The 13,984-nt window shown below is 35.6% G+C and overlaps 1 long non-coding RNA gene across 1 annotated transcript; it reads left to right on the top strand.

Moving 5' to 3' along the window:
- Positions 1 to 373: 373 nt before the first annotated feature.
- Positions 374 to 9,607, top strand: LOC127476461 (uncharacterized). The gene is made up of 3 exons (XR_007906624.1): positions 374 to 522; positions 6,898 to 7,053; positions 7,469 to 9,607. It is a non-coding gene; the product is annotated as an uncharacterized LOC127476461 (long non-coding RNA).
- Positions 9,608 to 13,984: the final 4,377 nt, after the last annotated feature.

The following is a 13,984-nucleotide window of genomic DNA, read 5'->3' on the forward strand; positions in this document are numbered from 1 at the left end:
GGTTAGTGTTTTGATACTGGGCCAATTAAAAATTTGGTGCGCCCTGCGGAAACTACTCACAGAATCGGAAGAGAAGAGGTTAATTTTAATTGCATAGCTTGAAGAGAAGCAGCCATGAGTTGAGATGCCACGTGTTAAATGGCGGGTAGGGGGGGGTCAGGCTCCCTGACCGTTGGGACCAGGGGCTTCTTTTCTTCCCCGGCCCTAACTCAGTGGGACCTGGCACAACTGGGCCAGGATGCTGAGTTGAGACCATGACCCCCCACACACACACTGCCAGGAAGAGGTGGCAGCACCGTGCCTGATCAACCAGCCAGCGGGCTGCAACTGGTAGGCAGATATGGCGCTGGAGTAGATATGGCAGATATGCCGAGGAGCGGCCCGAGCTCCCCCAGCAGCTCGGAGCAGAGAGGTCCCTGCGAAAGGGCAGCAGCAGCAGTGAACTGGACGAGCCAGAGTGTGCTTGAATCCGAGAACGAAACAGAGCAGATGGAGAGAGAGGTCTGCTGGAACATTTTCAGGGTAAGAACTGAACCTAAAATCCCCCCAAAAAACCCGGGGAGCTTGATCCCCGTGAATAGGGACCTCCACGGAATGGAAGATAAAGACTTGAAGCTTTAACTCCCTACACTCTGTGGTACTGACCATGGTAAGTGAATAGGGGTGAAAGAGAGACCCCCTGCATTCTGATGAAGAGTGAGATTTTCCAACTATGACAAATCAAAACTGCTGTCTTAAAGATAAGAGTCACTTCTAAGTGTTGCAGAAATTAATTTGGAAGAGCTGTGGCCTGAAAGTGAAAAGAAGACTTCTTTCTTTCTGGTCTTTTTGAAGGAAAGGAGAGATGGTCTATGTATATATATTCTTTCACCATAGGAGAGATAGTTAAAATTGTTATATAGATGTATATATATATATTATGGTATTTATTGTGTTAGTAATAAATTGTAATATAATTCCCTTCCCCCATACTGAGTTGTGCCTGTCTGAAAACTTTTCTCTCACATTAGAACAAATTGTAGAAAAACTTTTGAAATTAGCTTTATGAAATTTTTCCAAACCACCACACTTTCTTATCCATTATTCTTCATTTCTGTTAAAGTCAATATATGTTGTGATCTATATTTGCCTTGAATGACGTCTTTCTACCTCAAAGAAATTTTTTTGCACTCTATCAGTCCAAATAGCACATCTATGCACAACCAAAAGAATGAAAGTAGGAGCATTAACCCAGAAACTGGACTTCAACCTCAAATATTGTTTCAGGGATTTACTAGAAGCAGTAGTAGTGATGTTTGGCATTTGCACAATAGTATATTCTTGTCCAAACTCTTCTACTTTTTGATCAGCCGAGACACATGACTGTTCTGCTGGATATGCATAGTCTTCTAAACACAGGATTTTATTTAGGACCTTACTCACAGCTAAAATTAAGCAATATTGAGGAAATTTCAGCCCAGATTAGCAGAAAAGCTGATTGAGAATTATACTTTTTTACAAAAGTGTTTTGGAGCAGGACCCAAGTGTGAAAACAGACTAAATGAAGCCTCCCAAAGTTTCTTCAAATCACTTTTTGACTTCCAGCTTCACATTTCTGTATTTCCCTCTACTCCCTAAGCAGGAATGACCCAGAATAAATAATAATGGGATAAAGAATTCCAAGTGGCACCCTAAAGAAAAATTTTAAGCAATAAATTTATCATACTTAATTTTAAAACCAGAATAATCATAAGCAAACTAGATTCGGTATCAGTGAGATAAAAAAAAAAAGGAAAAGACATGACAGAGGTTTTGAGCAAACATTTGAATTATTCCTCTCCTCCTATTAAATAACAATTGTCTCAGTTCTTCAGAAGAGCACCTTTGATCTTCTTCTTTTTTTTTTCCTCAGCAAGCAGTTACTGTGTCACTGGTTTTCTAAGTAACCTGGGCAGCTTTCTAGACAAATATATCCTGTGCCCTAAACAGATATATTTGTTTTGGGGTTGAAAACCCTTTTGTTTTGGGGTTGAAAATAAAAGGCAAATCACTGTGAATCTCCAAAGTCCCATTATATTGTCTGCAATAAAACATTGTACATTTTTTTCTGGAGTAAATTTTTCTTGATTTTCTGACTTTGGTGAAATTTTCTTGAAATACTCTTGGAATTTTTGTGAATCTCAAGATGATCATAAAATAAGAATTATGAAGCATAGTGTGTAAAGATGTTATGCCTTTTGTAGGATTAAGAGACATTTGCTTATATACATTATGATGTGTTTTGCCTCCAGTTGAGTATAAAAATAAGCATCTCATGAGACAGCAAACATAATGTGATTTTTTTTTTCTGGCTGCCTTAAAAGAAACATAATAAGTCAATTTGCATTTTGAAATCTACTGAGAGCAACAATGGATCATTAAATTCTTCTCAATTCCACCTGGTGAAGCGTGTAGAGGAGTCTCCTGCAATATCACATTAGAGACACTTTCATTATCTGAAACTATTTCTGTATCCAAGCAAAACTATTCCTGTAATATTCCTGTCTCACTGTGTATACATGGAAGACTGATTTGCGTTCCCATTCTTGGGTTTTTTTTATGGTTCACTAAGTTTTGATGAAGTCATGTGTGTGAGCTGTGGACTTCAGTGAGCTATAGTGTTGCTTTGGTACTATTACTGTGTGCACAGGAAGGATAATAAGGTAATAGTTTCTCTAGTCTGTAAATTTCCGTACATTTGTGAGATAATTGTAGTGTGTAAAGGAAACAAATAAAGGAACTTTTACGTTCATGTTTTAAAATAAGTGATGGATATAAAAATTTAAATTAACCCAAATAATCCCCATATGCTAACTACCAGTAAATTATACAAGTAGCAGGAAAACAAAACATATCATTCATAGTTTTATACACAAGACTCTATTTGCAGCTTCTGTTTTCAACATTTAATTTAAAACTTGCTGAATATACAAAAAAAATGCTGTCTCTTCCTATTTGTATTGATGTTGCTAGCAAAACAAACAAAACAAAAATATTCTCCCATATTGCATGTTTTCAATATATTTATACTATAGGTTAATAATTAGTTTTCTAGTAGTGAGCTGTTTGTACTAGTGTTGTCTGTGATGCAGGACTTTAAATCATACCTAGCATGTATCAGTATGGGGATATATCAAAGAGAATTTTGAAAATATGTCTTCCTGGTAAAATGAGTAAGTGTGGAAACACAGAAGGGTGGTTAAATCGAAAACCATCACGTATTTGATATTTTTCTTTTGTTCTTTTTTTCTCTTTCCCAAAAAGAAATGTGGTCATCGTCATGTCTTGTAAATCTAATTCTATCTCCTTTTTTTTTTTTTCAAAGTTTGTTTTCAAAGCATAACTATATCTAAAAATCTTTGTTTCTAGTTCTTATTTATTGTTTTGACTGCAGCTATGCATTGAACCATAGTATTCATGCGGTTTTTGCCATTGCCTTCACTGGCAGTAATCCCACAAGTAAATCTATTCAGCCATTTTTATGGGATCCACTCTTGTCCTTATGGAAATTTTCAAAACACAGAATTATTTGAAATAACAGAACATGTTTGCTGCTTGAATAAAGAAAAAAGCAAGCAAACCAGAAGAGACAAATCAAGTCTCAGAGCTAAGCCTCATGTATGAATGTTTTTAGTTAGAAAAAACAGGAAATAGTAACTGAAAAAAACCAGAAAAACCTGTTTTACCTGTGGTGATATTCTCTGTTTTTATCTCCATGATTCATCACTTTAATTCACAAATAATTGCCAAAAACAATATTAAAATTTTAAATGGGATAATTTGGCATGCCTATAAAATTGGCCTGCATTTTATTGAAATATAATACCAAGTCCTAAAGATAAATAACTAGAAAGAACTATTCTTTTTTCTTATCTCCTTCCTCAGTGTTGTATTAAAATTGTTTCTCTTTAATGGACTTTTTCCAAAAACTTCAGTGTATCTTACATTCTTGTTACACTTTGTTTGATCTTTCAAGTCTTCAGCTAGCTTTTTTTACCATGCTGATGACTGAGTTAATGACTTTTTTCTTTTTGTCAAATGTACTTTAGTTCTGCATTTGTTGCTAATTAGAAATCAAATGAATCTCATTAAAGGGGTCTTGTAACCTTTTTCTACAATAAGAAAGGGCCAAGATTTCTCATCTGAAAAACTGTAGGACTGTTAGCACCCTAATGGTTTTGTCAATGTTATTAGAAGTAAATAATAAACATAGAAAATGACTTGACATGAACTACTGCAAAAGATCTACAATGAGCTTCAAAACACAGATCAATATTTTTCCAAGAGAGTGACTATTTATCGAAGGCACTAAAAGCTCTGCTGAGAGAACAAGAACATTTTCCTGTTCAATTAGCCTAGATCCCTTTCCAAAATTTTAAATGGAAAAATGATGGCAGATAAACAACATGAAATAAATGTGATGTATTTTGCTAAAGTGTGTTTTTATATTCTCTTTCTTAGATAGTAAAGAATATGTAGTTGGTTTAGGTTTGCATGGCAAGGTTTTGGTTGTGGAGGGGGGGAGACTACAGGGGTGACTTCTGTGAGAAACTGTCGAAAGACAGAGACCATGCCAGACACATCCAAGACAGACCCACTGTTGACCAAGGCTGAGCACATCAGTGACAGTGGTAGTTCTTCTGGGATAACAGATTTAAGAAGTGTGAAATAGTCCTGTGTAATGGAAACTGGGAGAGAGGAGTGACAATTTATGAGAGGAACAGCCCTGCAGACACCAAGGTCAGTGGAGAAGGAGGGGGAGGAGATGGTCCAGGAGCCAGAACTGAGTTTCTCCTTCAGCCTGTGGTGAAGACCATGATGAGTCAGGCTGTCTCCTTACAGCCCATGGAGATTCATGGTGAAGCATAGATCCATCTGTAGCCTGTGGAGGATGTGTCTGAAGGAGATTTTGATTCCGTGGTAAACCTGCACAGGAGCAGGTTCCTGGCAGGACTTGTGTCTCCGTGGAGTAAGAAGACCATGCTGAAGTAGATTTTCTGGTAGTACTTTTGTCCCCACAGGGGACTCCCATTGGAACGACCTGTTCCTGAGGGGATTGCACCTTGTGGAGGGCACCCACATTGGATCAGTTTGTGAAGAACTGCAGCCCATGGGAAGCACTCACGTTGGAGAAATTCATGGAGGACTGTCTCCTGGGGGAGAAACCCCATGCTGGAGCAAGGGAAGAATGTGCGGAGTCTTCTCCATGAGAAAGAAGGAGTGGCAGAGACAATGTGTGATGAAATGACCCGAGCACCCATTCCTCATTCTGCTGCACCGCTGAGATAGAGGAAGTAGAGACCTTGGGGGTTAAGTCATGTCAGAGAAGAAGAGTGAAGTGGGAGGAAGGTGTTTTAAGGATTTGGCTTTATTTGTCATTGCTCTACTCTGATTTCATTGGTAATAAATTAACCTAATTTCCACAAGTCGAATCTGTTTTACCCGTGACGGTAGTTCATGAGTGATATTCCCTCTCCTTATCTCGACCCATGAGCCTTCTGTTATATTTTCTCTCTTCCATCCCATTGAGGAGGAGAGTGATAGAGAAACTTTGGTGGGCACCTGGCATTTAGGTAAGGTCAACCTACCATGAGAGTGAATCACGTATATTATAAAAAGCTATTTCACATTTTTGCCTGTGTCATTTTAATATGTGGTCTTTGCATGCCATTAAACTTTCAATTCTAATTTCTCAAGAAATTGCCTCGTCTTTGATATGATGTTATAATTTTTATTTCATCCAGATATTTTCATTCATTAGAATATGGTGAAGAACATTAATTCATATTCATTCATGTAGCAATAAGACTTGCAAATAGACAAATAATCAAAGTATCTTTCCCCCTGCCCCCTACAGTTAATAATATATACCTTGATATTTTCAGGCAGTCTATCCTTCTAAAGGGTCTAGAAAACTAAAAAAAACGTATTCTCTTTTCAGAGCTAGTTAACACACCCAGAACTTCTTGCAAGATCTGTTTCATAGCTTCAAAGGTTATACTGCCGATAATTTTTTAAATACTTTTCTTCCTAATGTCCTTGATCAAAGCATAGATGACTGTAGACTTGGCTTTTACTATATATTTTAAAAAATGCCAATTTTCTGTATGTTGTTTTGAAGATTTAAAGCATTATATAATTGGTAAGACTAAAATTATTATGATGATACAGGATTTAAAGGAAATAAACTACAAGGAAAGATCAAAGAAGAACTCTGATATTCTTTATATATTAGAGGATCACTTAGTCGAGTTTTAAAAACCACACACATACAGCATACATGATATATAAATCATACATATATCTAATTAAAATTATAATGATTGCCTATAAGCAAGACAAAACAAGGCTGATTTATTAGAAAAGTATTTCAGTTGTTTACAAGCTTTTTAGAAGACTTAGAATTTAATTGTTTGGGAGGAATTTGAAGGCTAATTTTCTTCCTCAGGCTTGCTTTTTGCAAAGTTTCAGCAAAATGATCAAAAGGTTTCTTCCAATTAGTTTAAGGAAATTACATTGTTTTTCATCTGAAAGAAGATCAAGAATATTCTATTCGGTTTTAAAGAAATGCATAAAACCTTGTGACATGGACACGAAAATCAGAAAGATGTTTAGGAGTGAGAGATGAATTCTGCTATTCTGCAAAACTTGTACTAAAGTTGTGAGCTTTGAAAACTTCATTTTGTATATGTACAGTCATGGCTTGTGTTCTGTGTGTAGGTCCTATACATACTCTGTACAGAGACAAGCCTGAGTATGACCCATCCCTAAAAATTTGAATAGCAGAAATTGTTACAGTGAAACAGGGTATGGAAGCGGCCACAATGGTGCTGAAGTCAGAAACCGGAGGATTTTATTTTTTCTTGGTCTTTCCTTCAGTGGTATTTGACTAAGAGAGGAGAGAGTCTTAAATGTGATTGATGTAAAGACTGAAGAGGAGCTATTTCAGACTGGATAGAGAAAAGCAGGCACTCTGTGATAACTGGATACAGAAGATGAAGGTGTTTAAAGCTGGTGTGGATGAGCCAAATCCAGGTATGTTGTAAAGATAAGTACTTCATAGATGATGCTGAACTATGACTCAGAAAAGGAGGACGGACAAAGATGTATATAAAAATAATGATGAAAAATGCAAATTTTTACATTGTCAAAAAATTTCATGTTTCATTTCTAACCTCACTGGATTTCCTTTCCATGTTCATTTACCATAGTTTACCCTCTTGCATTTTAATGAGTGAAAAACCATAAATTTGGAGAAAGATTTCTAGTTAAACTTAAATTTGTACTTTTAGATGTATCAGTAGGCTTTGGCTCAGAAATGTTTTCACTAGAAGCAAAAGGTTACAACAACAAATTTGCATGATATCCAATTGAAATTACAATTTATTAATTACATTTGTGATTAACTCTTGATCAAAGAGAAAAATTTTTGGTCTTCATATCTTTTCAGATGCAATGACAAGTGTGCACAACAAATTCCATGCACAGGAAAATGTAAACATGGGAACAATAGTACATATTAAGGTAATCCTGTGTGTAGGACATCATCCTGACATAGTGAAGAAACAGAAGAATGAAGACACCTCATTGAACTCTTGTCACAGGAACAAATAACAGAATCACAGAATTATTTAGTTTAGAAAAGACCTCTGAGATCATTGAGTCCAACCTTTGACTGATCACCGCCTTACCAACTAGACCATGGCACTAAGTGCTATGTCCAGTTGTTTCTTGAACACTTCCAGGGATGGTAATTCCACCATTTCCCTGGGCAGTGAATAACCCTTTCCATGAAGAAAGAGCTCATCCTTCTGATGTCCAACCTGAACCTCCCCTAGCGCAGCTTGAGGCCTTTTCCTCTTGTCCTGTCACTGCTTGCCTGGGAGAAGAGACTGACCCCCACACTGCTATAACCTCCTTTCAGGAGAGGTTCACCCCTGGGCCTCCTTTTCTCCAGGCTAAACAACCTAAACTCTCTCATCCAGTTCACATAGGACTTTACCCTCCAGACCCTTCACCAGTTTTGTTGCCTTTCTCTAAACTCACTCCAGCACTGCAACGTCTTTCTTGGAGTGAGGGTTCCAAAACTGGACACAAGATTTGTGGCCTCATCAGTGCCAAGTACAGGGGGTGATCACTGCCCTGGTCCTGCTGCATGGGGTAGTTGTGACCAAAGTCTAGGACCCAGCAATTGGCGGTGTTGAGCCTTATACAAGTGGCCTTGGCCCACTGATCCAACCTTTCCCTTTGCAGAGCCTTCCTACCCTCCAGCAGATCAAAACTTCCACTCAACTTGGTGTCATCCATGAATTTATTGATCCCCTTGTCCAGATCATTGATAAAGATATTAAACAGAATTTGCCCCAATACTGAGTCCTGGGGAACACCACTTGTGATGAGCCACCAACTGGAACAATAGCGACAGTAATGTTGTCCAAAACAAGAAACTATTTTGTCTTCATTAAGAGACAATTAAATTATTCAATTATAAAATCTAATGCATCCTTGTTTTCTTTAAAATATTACTCAAAAGAAGACAATATAGACAAGATACCAAAATTGAAAAATGAATTTTTTGAAACATAAAATAATTTTCAAATACACCTAACCTTGCTGAATTCACATTCTTCCATCACATTACCCTGATTAGAATGCTTTCTTTGTTCATGATTGAAGCAATGAGAGTTAAAAATTTTCATATGTTATATTGAAATAAAGATAAGGAAAATATCCAGTTCTCTATCATTTACAATTTTTGTTTGTGTTGATGACTAATCATCTATAGCAAGTGAGATTTTGAGATTTTCCTTTATTGTTTGAGGTTTTACTGGTATCATGTGATGTTAAACCTTATTAAATATAAGTTTAGATTTTTTTAAAACAGATATTATGATGGTTGTGTCATAGTTCATTTAGTATTTTTTCTTCCATGTATTTTCAAACTGCAAAGGTTTCTTTATGCCTTATTCTGAATGAAATAGGATGAATGAAAGAGGACCATTAATACTTTGTGTGGACGGCAGTCACAACTGACAAGAAACTTCAAATTTTGAGCATCTAGTAATTTTTGTGAATTCCTAATTCAACTAAAAAAAATAAAAAAAATACTTTACAAAATATATATTATTTACAAAAATTATAAATTACATAAATATCAGGGAAAATATTTCCAGATATCAGCAGTTCAGTCCTTAAAACCAGGACATCACAAAAATAAAATGTTGGTATGATGGAGGGGAAAAGGCTTGGTTTAGAAATGGGAGAATTCTTTAAAAATAATTGGAGAGATTTATCCTTTAAATATTTATTTTATAATGTATTTTATGAATTAGCATGATGCAAGATTTTATTAAGTTGTGTTTTGTATTGAAAATTTTGCAAGTTTCCCAGGATTTAGAGGTTTGCTGTGATTGTTTAGTGCAGGCTTAACTGATGGTTTACAAGGGGATTAATGAAATGGAGAACAGCTTTATGAAGGTATTCCCCTGCCAATTCTTACAAGGCTGTAAATACTTTAATTTATAGAGCTCTGGTTAATATTTGTAGTTTAGGAAATTAATTTATGTTAAAAATGCCACAGTTAACTGTATTCTTCTGCAGCTATCAAATCTCTGGGCAGTTTTCTAAAGATTCACAAGATGTTAATCTTTTGTATAGTTCTGACACGGGGTTATAGATACTATATGTTTTTTCTCCTATACCATGGCTTTTTTATAGATTGTTGCTTGAGAAGATAGTAATAAAACCCTTCTGTCTTCAGTTAAATATTACAACTTTGACAACAACTCAGCTAAACAAGCTGTCATCTTTATATTAAAACTTTTAATTTTGCTTACCTGGTTTAGATTATACAGTGACAGACGGGGTATATAGACTTTGGCTGTATAGACTTTGGCTTAACACAAGAGATTAGTGCTAGGTTACAACCCTGCAAGCCAGGCTAGTAACAATGAGCAGCACTGCTGTGGTGTCTAAGACTTTATCTGTCACACCTGCACTTTGGAGGGTGGCTAGAAGAACACCTGCTTTTACTCCTTTCAAGCCTTTCTGTCTGTAAAACAAAGCTTAGTAGGGACTGATAGTTCTAAATAAGCTTTTAAAATAAGTAGAAGAAAACCATGAATGTTCAGGTATATGCAGATGTGAAAGAAGAAGGGGGAAAAGTGCTTTCTGAGGCTCCAAAGTCACTTGCAATTGACTTGGAAGTTTTCTACTTGAAGATTAAAAAGTTTCATGAGGAGGACTTATTTCTTTTTACTTTTACACTGATTTAGCTTTCTAAAATGTCTTGTAAAAATTATTTAGTGCTACAGGTAGGAAATATTGAAAATCATAGGTAGTACAAATCCTCTAAACATAAAAAAAAACCCAGTCCCCTTAAACAACACCTTATTCATACGAAAGAGTCTATGAACACTGAAGATGTATCAACCATGTTTACTGCATTACACAAGTTGTTCAGATGACACTCCAGTGAAACAATTGGCTGCTTTTAGTAATCTGGTGATTACGAAGCATAATTCCAAGAAACATCATAGCTTTGAATTGTCAAAGATCGCACAGTGATTTAAATGGAGTACATAATGAGACTACAAGGCACCTATGGAGAGCTATTCAATAGCACTACAGTTCAGTGTTTGAGGACTACTTTGTTGTAACTAAATTAGTGACAATAAAATCAAAACCATAGAGATCTGATTTATCTATATGCAGAAAGAAACATTGTGGGCTGTTAACAGTATTTTTCTTGTTAATAGTCAAGACATTAATAATGAGACCTGTTGTCTTTAGGGAGAATTACGAATGCTTTTATAATCTCTTCACACACTGATAGGACAAACTGTGTCATCACTTTCATGAATATTGCATTAGATACCTAATGTCTTGGGATTTAAAAAAAAAAAAAAAATCACGTCTCTCTAAAGGAATAGATCTGGAGAATGCAAACTTTGTCTGACCAGAGGCATCATGGTGGGTAATACTGGTGAATAAAGCACTACAATACTCCCAGGTTCATGTGGTAAATCTACTTTCAGGCTTGGGTAACAAAACCTGAAAGATAGAGGAGAAGATTATAAAGACATAAAAGAAGAAGCAGCAAATGTGAATGGACAGAACATAAAAATATATTGTTGCATTTCTATTTTCCTCTTTTTATTTTCTTTAATCTAGGGCAGGGTTGTAACTCTCAAGGAAAAGTTAACAAAAAGAACCCCTGTTAACAGGTGAGAGTTCAGGTTATAAATAAAGGCTGTTGAGGTGAAGTATGAGGAAACATACACTAGAAAGACCTAACAGCTGCTAGAATTCTACCCTAAAAGATGAATAATAAAGGAAAGGATTTTGAATAGCTTCCAGTTTTAAAGGAGAATTACAATTTTTTTTAATAGCATTTCAAAATAAAAAGAACACCTCCAGGAACAGCTTGTATGTTTTCATTTCTCTTGTTTAAGTATTATAAAATATCCAATTAGTAATCTGAGTGTCATAAAGTCCCAAAGTCCTATACCAGAGTCACTACAGAGTATTCTGTATCAGTGTAGAATATGTAGAGTCTTCTATGTTTTGAAGAAAATAATGGCTGCATCATTCCACAATGAGCAGGCGGATAAGGCTACCAAGATTGGAATAGCCCAGGTAGACTTCAACTGGAAGCGGAAAGGTGAGCTATTTCTAGCCCAATGGGCACATGAAACATTAGGACATCTAGGAAGAGATGCAACATGGAGATGGGCTTGGGATCGAGGGATGAACCTGAACATAGAGGCCATCACACAGGTTATTCATAAATGTGAAACGTGTGGCAATTAAGCAAGACATGCAAGTAAAATCTCCCTGGAATAGAGGGTGTTGGCTGGATTTCCAATATAGTGAGGCCTGGCAAATTGACTATATTGGACCACTGCCATGAACACACCAAGGTAAGAGCCTTGACTCCTATTCCTAGTGCAAGCTGGGTATTTTACCTTCTCTAGTGCATAGTAAGGCACACATTCCTGGAAAAATCTTATCCATTCTTTTTTTTCTGTAAAAACAAATGAGAGGGAAAAAAATCTCAAGTCATCACATGATTTAGACGTGTTCAGGTGCTAAAAAGAAAGCATGTCAATCTCGACAAAACTAGACAGAAGCCCAAAAATAAATAGAGGCATTGGTAAAAATTTTCCCAACACAAACAGATTAGTAATACCTGTAACTTTTTAGCTATATGAACAGCTGACCTTGTTTATATTGAATAAGTAAATTCTTGCCCCTTGAGAAGTACAAGAGAACTCCCGGGGATCTGCATTTAGCCAAGATCTGCAAGACTTTGCTGAGAATTATTGCTTTAATGCTTTGTGAATAGTGTACAATTTTTGACTTATTAGCAGATTAGAAAATGTGTTATGCCTATTTATTTTTTTTGTGTTCTTCATTCTTTTTTAATTACAGAAGTGGTAAACAGAACTACGTAATATTGGAGAGTTTAAAAATATAGCACAACTTTCCACTGGATTTCACTGGAATTTTCCACCAGAGTAAAAAATCAAGATCTTAACACTTATGCTGGACTACAATTTGTGATAAAACGAACTAGGACAACTATATTAGCAGTTTCTAAAATTGTGCCTTGACAGAACTAAAATTTTAAAGAACCTAAAGAGCTGAATGTTAATCTATATAGATATATGTGTTAAAGGAAAAGACAGTTAATTAAAATCAATTGTCAGAACTCTGACTTGAGGCATGGTGACATTTTCAAATTCCAGAAATTTTTCTACTTAACTTCGCTGCATTTAGTTAGATAAATAAATACCCATGATATACTCCTATCTATAAATGCTGTAAAAATCTATAAACTACAATAAATATCAGTATGAATAAGCAATTAGTAAAGGCTGTAACCAAAAAAATCTATCCAACAACCAAACAAAAGGGACTTTTACACTATATTAATTCATTTTTTCTTGTTTTAAATACCTTCATTTTTTTCCTATACTGTAAATTTCTGTCAAAGGATATTTGTTGACTTTTGGCATAATTCTGTGTAAAAATTCTGGTGGTCCTGTCTGTTTAACATGTATGATATTCTAGAAAGCTTATGTTGAAGGTGTTATACTTAGATTAAGAGCTGGATGTTGTGGATCAAAATGCGATTCACGTAAAGGTGATAGATGTATGATATACAGCTACATTATTCGAGAACTTCCAAAGCTCATGATAGCATATTTTAAATACTCATACTACTTTGCATGGCAATTGTATTTGCAATATACCATCATTGGAGCTATCTCACAAAACTGTTTTGCAGATTATAAATTTGAAATCCATAGATTCCCTCAGACTCCAGTTCAGTTAGGACATGCCATTGACTTTTGTGGGAATGTTGATGCTTATATTTAGATATGATCTGTGAAACTGCTCATGCTTGCCTTTAGATGCATATCTAACTACATGGCCAAGTAAGAAGCACGAAGGACAAATAATGCACTTTGAGAATGATCTGTGAATAATACAGTGGAAGGACTCACACTGATTGTTATTTTTGGGATTAGGCTTCATCAATTTTTATGGGCAAGAGGGATCATAGTGTGAAAATGCATTGTTGTATAGCCTTTTTTTTTATTAATTAAGTTCAGACAAACCATCTGTTCTCTTGGCTTAAATACAAACCACATGTTCTCATATATTAATGATAGAGGAAATATGAGAGACTTAAATGTTCTTTTACTTTAAGAGTAAGTTACAATATCCCTGTTTTGTCAGGGATTATTATTTTAAATGCTTACTTTACATTACATTCCTCTTAAGAAATACAGTTCAGTCATTTAAATCACTGTAATATGAGCAACTCGGTCTTAGTGAGGTTTTATATTGCGTAAGCATTAAGAGTTTCAGTATTGGTAATCTCCTTGGACATTTTTTATTCAATTTTTTTATTCTTTCTATTTGATTGTTATGGCACTGTAAATTGAGTTATCAGTGA

The sequence above is a fragment of the Manacus candei genome, unplaced genomic scaffold (genome assembly GCF_025592945.1).
Source record: "Manacus candei isolate 608988 ecotype Guabito, Panama unplaced genomic scaffold, ASM2559294v1 h1tg000049l, whole genome shotgun sequence".
NCBI classification, from domain to species: Eukaryota; Metazoa; Chordata; class Aves; order Passeriformes; family Pipridae; genus Manacus; species Manacus candei.